Here is a 6,045-nt window from a genome sequence, read left to right on the forward strand (position 1 = left end):
CTTTGTTTTTTTTTTGTCTATATACCTTGAAAATGTGAGATATTTTGTTAGACATGACTTTAAAGTCACTGCATGCCCTGCTGTAAGTTAAACACTAGAATATAAACACCTACATTAAATCTGAAACAGACAATAAAATAAGAAAACACATTTCCATTTTCTGACTGACCTCAATCTCTGAATGAGGACCCTGGCATGTTACATTAGCAGGCTGGGCTCCATTACACTGCTGCACGCTCTACTCAATCTACTGCAATATTGATTTTTTTTTTTACGGAGCATACACACTGTAAAATCAATATTCCCGGACACCCAGCAGATTGACAATAGCACAGCTGAGGCTGGCTGACCTAGCACAGAGGGTCCATGCCTAGAGACTGTGGATAGCCTGGGAATGAGAAGGAAAAAAGGAAGAGCAAGCATATGGAAAGAAACAGCAAAATCAGGAACAGACAAGGAAAAGCAACATGAAGGCTAGTATGAAAAGATAGAGAGGAAGATGGAAGGAGATAGGATTTTTGGTGTTGATGACAAAGAAGAAAAGGAAATTAGGTATTTAAAGATAAAGGCCCCTTTTCTTCCCAAAATTTCCCAAATATATTGCAAGTATAAGAAAACATTACAAATATAATTGCTAATTTGATTACATAATATAAGCAAAATATTGAAGTGCTTCAATTTTTTCCACTATATATTTTTACTCTTGATCTTTCACAGGCAGTGACAATTTATGTGGATTAACAGCTATGGCCTTGATTCTAAAAGAAGTATTTAGGGAGCTACAGAGGTGCAGGATGCTACCCCCTACAATGGTCTAATGCATGCCGGACTGGGCCCTTAATCCGCAGTTTCAAACGCAAAAGCCTATGCAAATGAAGTGCAGATTAGCATATTGCCACACTTCATTTGCATAATTAATTAGGGGCTGTTTTTGAGCAAGAGGCTTTTGCGCAAAAAGGAGATGTGTAGATGGCTCCTTTTTGCGCAAAACCCCTTTCTTGTGCAAGAGCCGTTCTTCCTGAAAAAATGAGGAAGAACAGCTCTTGCGGAAGAGGGGGGTTTTGCGCAGAAAGGAGACGACTACACAGCTCCTTTTTGCGCAAAAGCTTCTTGTGCAAAATGGCCCCTAATTAATTAGGCAAATGAAGCACAGCAATATGTTAATCTGCGCTTCATTTGCATAGGCTTTTGTGCAAGAAGGAAGCAGTATAGACGTAGCCACACAGAGATGGTCCCAATAAATTCCCTAGGATTATTCACTTGTCTAAAACTGAGCATGTGCATGAGTACTGACAGGATAGAGGCCTAAACAGCCATAAACTTAGCTTTCCACTCTTTATCCAGACAAAACTCCTAAGTAAATAATGGAAGTTTGGCCATGAGTCATAGGGTTACCATTTAGCTGCTCTACAACTGCTCTGACTGAAACGAATCCACTGTTTCTCTATAATATAATCACTTTATTTCTATTCTGTTTATGTATTCTTTGCAAACTTGAACATATATAGGTTAAGTGACACGGAGGCTTGTTCATGTACTGACTTTTCTATACTTTTAATAACCAACAGCTGCAGAAGAAGCTTGAGGGCAAATCATGCAGAAAATGTATTTATTAAGCTTGCTTGTTAATAGTATATAGGGAAACAAACAACAACTTCTGCAGAAGGCAGATCCAACATGATCTTCCACTAGAATAAAGAACCCTATTGTGTTAAAGGGAGAGACCTCCATGCAGCACCCCAACCATACATCCCATTGGAGAAGGTAGAGCCCCCTTCTGCACCTCAGTTGTGCAGCTAGCTCAACTAAGAAAAGTGCAGCACTTCAGTCATGGAGATCACTGTGCTAAGGGAGAGCTCCATGCATGTACCACCCCACTTGCACTAGGGGAAAGCTCCATTCAGTACGCCAGCCATTAAACTCCAATGCATTAAGGGAGAGCTCCCGTGCAGTACCCCAGCCATGCAACCCCATGCACTAAGGAAAAGCTCTGTGCAGCACCCCGCCGCACTAAAGGAGGACCTATGCAGCATCCCCGCCATGCACCCCACCGCACTAAGGGAGGGACCGCGCAGCACCCCTGCCATGCACCCCACTGCATTAAGAGGGGGCTCATGCAGCACCCCCGCCATGCACCCCACCGCACTAAGGAAGGGACCACGCAGCAGCCCCGCCATGCACCCCACTGCACTAAGGGAGGGACCACGCAGCACCCCTGTCATGCACCCCACCGCACTAAGGGAGGGACCACGCAGCACCCCTGTCATGCACCCCACCGCACTAAGGGAGGGACCGCGCAGCACCGCATCTAGGATCCCCCCGCGCCCTGCCTCCCTCTCAGCCGCCTCTACCCCGGGATGGGAGGAGCCCCGCGGCGGCCCCTCCCCCGCTCTCCGCCTGCGAGGCGGCTTGGCGCGGAGCAGCTACAGCAGCCGTGACCTCCAACCCCGGCCGCCGCCAGCCAATAAGAGCGCAGCTCGTCTCCGAACCCAAAATTTCCACGTCGGCAAAAGTCAAGATGGAGCGGAGCGGGCTGGGGGCGGGCAGCGCCAGCGCGAGGGGCAGCGCCGGGCCGGGGACGCAGCCGGTCGCGCAGCGCGGACACTGGTCGCTGCCTCTGCCCGCCCGCCCGCCTCGCGGGAGCTGCCGCTGCGGCTGCACCGGGGGAGGCGGCGGCTGCTGCTGCTGCTGCCGCCGCCGCGGCCGGAGCGCGGGACCTGTTGCGTGGGGAGCTGCGGCCGCTCCAGGTGCGGGCGGGGGAGGGGGGCTGGCGCGTGGGGGGCCGCCCGTGCGAGGGGAGGGACGGGCGCGTGTGTGCGGGGGGAGGGGGCAGCGTGGCCCCCGGGCAGGGGGTGCGCGGCTGGGTGGGGTCTCGCCCCCTGCATAGCGAGGCGGAGTCTGCCCAGGAACCCTGACTGGTGTCATGGGGAGGGGGGAAAGTTTGTGCTGTCAGCCCAGGACTGGGCCCCTGCCTCTCCGCCCCCCGCCCCCCAGCCTTTGAGTTGAAGGTGCCAACTTATCCCAAGTCCCCAGGCATGCCCTGTGTCCGTGTGCGCGGTGGTGTGCTGGCAGCCCGGGGTGGCCACCTTTCATGGGACACGAGAGCAGGGGCTCTCCCTAGCGAGCTGGATCGCACCAGCAGCTGGACTAGTATAACTCCCTGCTGACACAGCCAGCTGTTCCTCGATTATTTCAGTCTGTTCAAGCCAGCAGCTTTGGGGGAGGGGGCGTCACTGCAACTGGCACCGATTGGAGCAGCCTCTTCACTTGGAGGCTTTTCTTTTCCTTGGTTCTGGGGATCAGAGTCTCTGCTGAGTTAATGGATTAATCAAAGGGGTTGTCTTCTAACTGTCTGCATTCTCCCCTTTCCAGAAAGGGACCTTTCCAGGAAGGAACTTGGTACCTGTAACTCCGGAGGATTTAGTCTCTTGAAGCAAAGTTCTGTGACACTCAGACTCTGATTATGATAGAAGTCAGTGCACTACAGAACTTTGTCTCTGGGGGCTGTAGCAGCCAATGGGTTAATGCAGCAGCCCTGAAAGGCTCAGGTGGACACGTCATTACAATCTCCTTCCGAAAGGAGGTGGGATGGAAGGAGAGAATGAAATGGAAGTGGGAGAGCAGCACTGGGTTCACTAATAACTCTGCTTTGGTCTTGAAATAAAGACTTTGCTTTTATAATCTAGTGGCTTACTAGTCTCTGAAGATTTTAGATTAAAAATAGCACAACATCTGGATATCTGAAAGTTATTTAAATGAGACCAATTTGACTGCAAGTATAAATGTGAAACTGAACGTGGTGCTAAGGGCTACCAATTAGTGGCCATGTTAACAAGTTAGGTACTGTTCCTATTTGCCTAATCTCTGTAGACATTGTATGAAAGTTTCAGAAGACTTCTGCAAAAACTTTAGAATTTGGAACTGTTGTAATAGTTATTTAACCGAAGGCTGTTTAAAGTTGAAGAAATGACTTGGTACTCCGACATCATAAACAAGATCTCAGAAATGGTGCACTCCAACTATTACCACCCCCTGCAATTAGCATATTCTTGTGATAGGTTGCAGTGAGTTTACTTCACTTAGAAATTCCTCTATTTGTAAAGTAGGTGCATTACTAGTAACACTTGTATTTAAGCACTTGCAGAAATCCTCTTTTTGAGGAAAAAATTGTTGCTCACATGAATGGGTGAGTTGGTTTTGGATGTGAATAGATGTCCACTCAGGTCCCGAATGAGCTGACCAAGATGGCCTTCTTTTGGGAAAACTGAGATCTGAAATTAGTCTGGCAAAGGTATGTAGCTTGTGACACAATAACATCCACTTATACCCTTCAGGAATACTGCATAATATTAAATACAAATGATAAATGTAAAATCTATATAAGATGGGCTGAATCAAAAGGTTATTCTCATGATAGATGTAATTGTTTCAATGACAGTAAAAGGGTGTTTTGGCCATTGACTATTTATTGCAAATTAATAACTTCAGTTAGAGGCTATTGTTGCTGAAGGGGCTAACAAACAGTTGCATTGTAATATGGAACTTGCATAGTAACACTATTTTTCTGATAGGATTTTTGTGTTCATTAGTTTCTTCATGACTAATGATCTTTCACTATCTAAATCCACCATTCTTGTCCGTCCATACCTGAAAGGTAAAGCAAGAGCTCACTGAGTTGGGCTGCCCAGTGGAAATCTGTTCTAACTGTATGTAGTTTCTTTTGACCAAACAATTTCCTCTAGGGGAAAATAAAATGAGGATCCTTTAGTGGAAGGTAGCCCATGTGGTCAATTTTGTGGCTGTATTTAGGGGTTGAGGAGGTTTTTTTTTTTTCTTTTTTTTTTAACCAGACCAGTTTTTGGTAATTGCCTGCTGTTTTAAATTGTACCCTCTGCAGTTTTTTTTAAAGAAGACTTGGCTACTATTCTGTGCAGCTGTTTATCAGTGTGGCTGTGGGGCAACTCCTTTTATTGTCAGTGCTAAAGTCCCATCGCTTATTTAACTTGGGAGTGGTTTCAGACCCTATATAAAATAAACACCTGGGAGTTACTGTTTTTCCATGGTACATATTTGCTCAAAAGCAGCAGACCTTAAGCAAAAAGGGCTTCCTAGTTTAACACCTACATTTTAGTTCATTTTTTTTCAGTCATTGCTGTGAGGAGGCATAAACTGAAGCTGACTTTTCTAGAGTAAGTACAACATATTTGGAGTTCTGCTTAGCACAGAACCAGGATTGGTGTAGAGGAAGTAGGTTCTTGGGTTTCAAACAATGTAAGCCCTGAGTCAGTTAAGTCCTTCTGGATTTACACCAATGTAAAGACCCAATTCATTCTCTTACCTCCCTCCACTTTGAGTAAGTTTTGGGATCAGTTTTTTACTCCTTACTCACCTGAGGAGTCCTCCTTTAGTCAATATATGTGTGAGTAAATTTGTCCCTGTTGCTTCTCTTCCCCCTCCCCCCCATGTGTATTTTACCTTGTGACACTTGATACATGCCAGTTTTCAGATTGGAATAATTCTTGTATACTGGGGTAGGCAATAATTTTAGAAGAGGAGCCACTTAAATGTTTGAAATGGCCCCGGGCTGCCCTGGATGGGGCAGGGCCTGGGTGGAAGGGGAGGAGTCAGGACACTTCTGTGCTCTCCTACCCACAGACCTTGTGAGTAGAGGAGTGCCTGAAGTCTTTGCCTCTATGGCCCCCCTCCGCCCTGAGAGAACCGTCAGCTGTTCTGAACCTCTGGCAGTTCCCTCAAGATGCCTGTGTCCCTGGTAGCGGGAGTAGGCATGCACTCCCTCTACCCCAGGTGAATCAGGGCTGGGGAGCGTGTGAAGTCTCTTGCTCCCTGCTCCTGCCCTGCATATGGGGGGAGGGGGGGGGGAGGGCTGGTGCTTAGTGATGCCCCAGCTGTGCGGGGGGGAGGAGGAGACTTCACATGTGCTCCCCATCCCCAGGTCCTGATTAGCCTGGGTTGGGAGACTGGCAGAGTATCTGCAGGCTGGATCAACCTGTTTGGCAGGCTGGATGCAGCCCACGGAGGCTCTCT

General features: G+C 47.9%; 1 long non-coding RNA gene across 1 annotated transcript; it reads left to right on the forward strand.

The window, feature by feature from the left end:
* Positions 1–2,350: 2,350 nt before the first annotated feature.
* LOC142827317 (uncharacterized) lies at positions 2,351–3,685 on the forward strand. Its single transcript, XR_012901991.2, has 2 exons — positions 2,351–2,747; positions 3,373–3,685. It is a non-coding gene; the product is annotated as an uncharacterized LOC142827317 (long non-coding RNA).
* Positions 3,686–6,045: the final 2,360 nt, after the last annotated feature.

Source organism: Pelodiscus sinensis, chromosome 2, assembly GCF_052426305.1.
Source record: "Pelodiscus sinensis isolate ZL-2025 chromosome 2, ASM5242630v1, whole genome shotgun sequence".
Classification (NCBI taxonomy): domain Eukaryota; kingdom Metazoa; phylum Chordata; order Testudines; family Trionychidae; genus Pelodiscus; species Pelodiscus sinensis.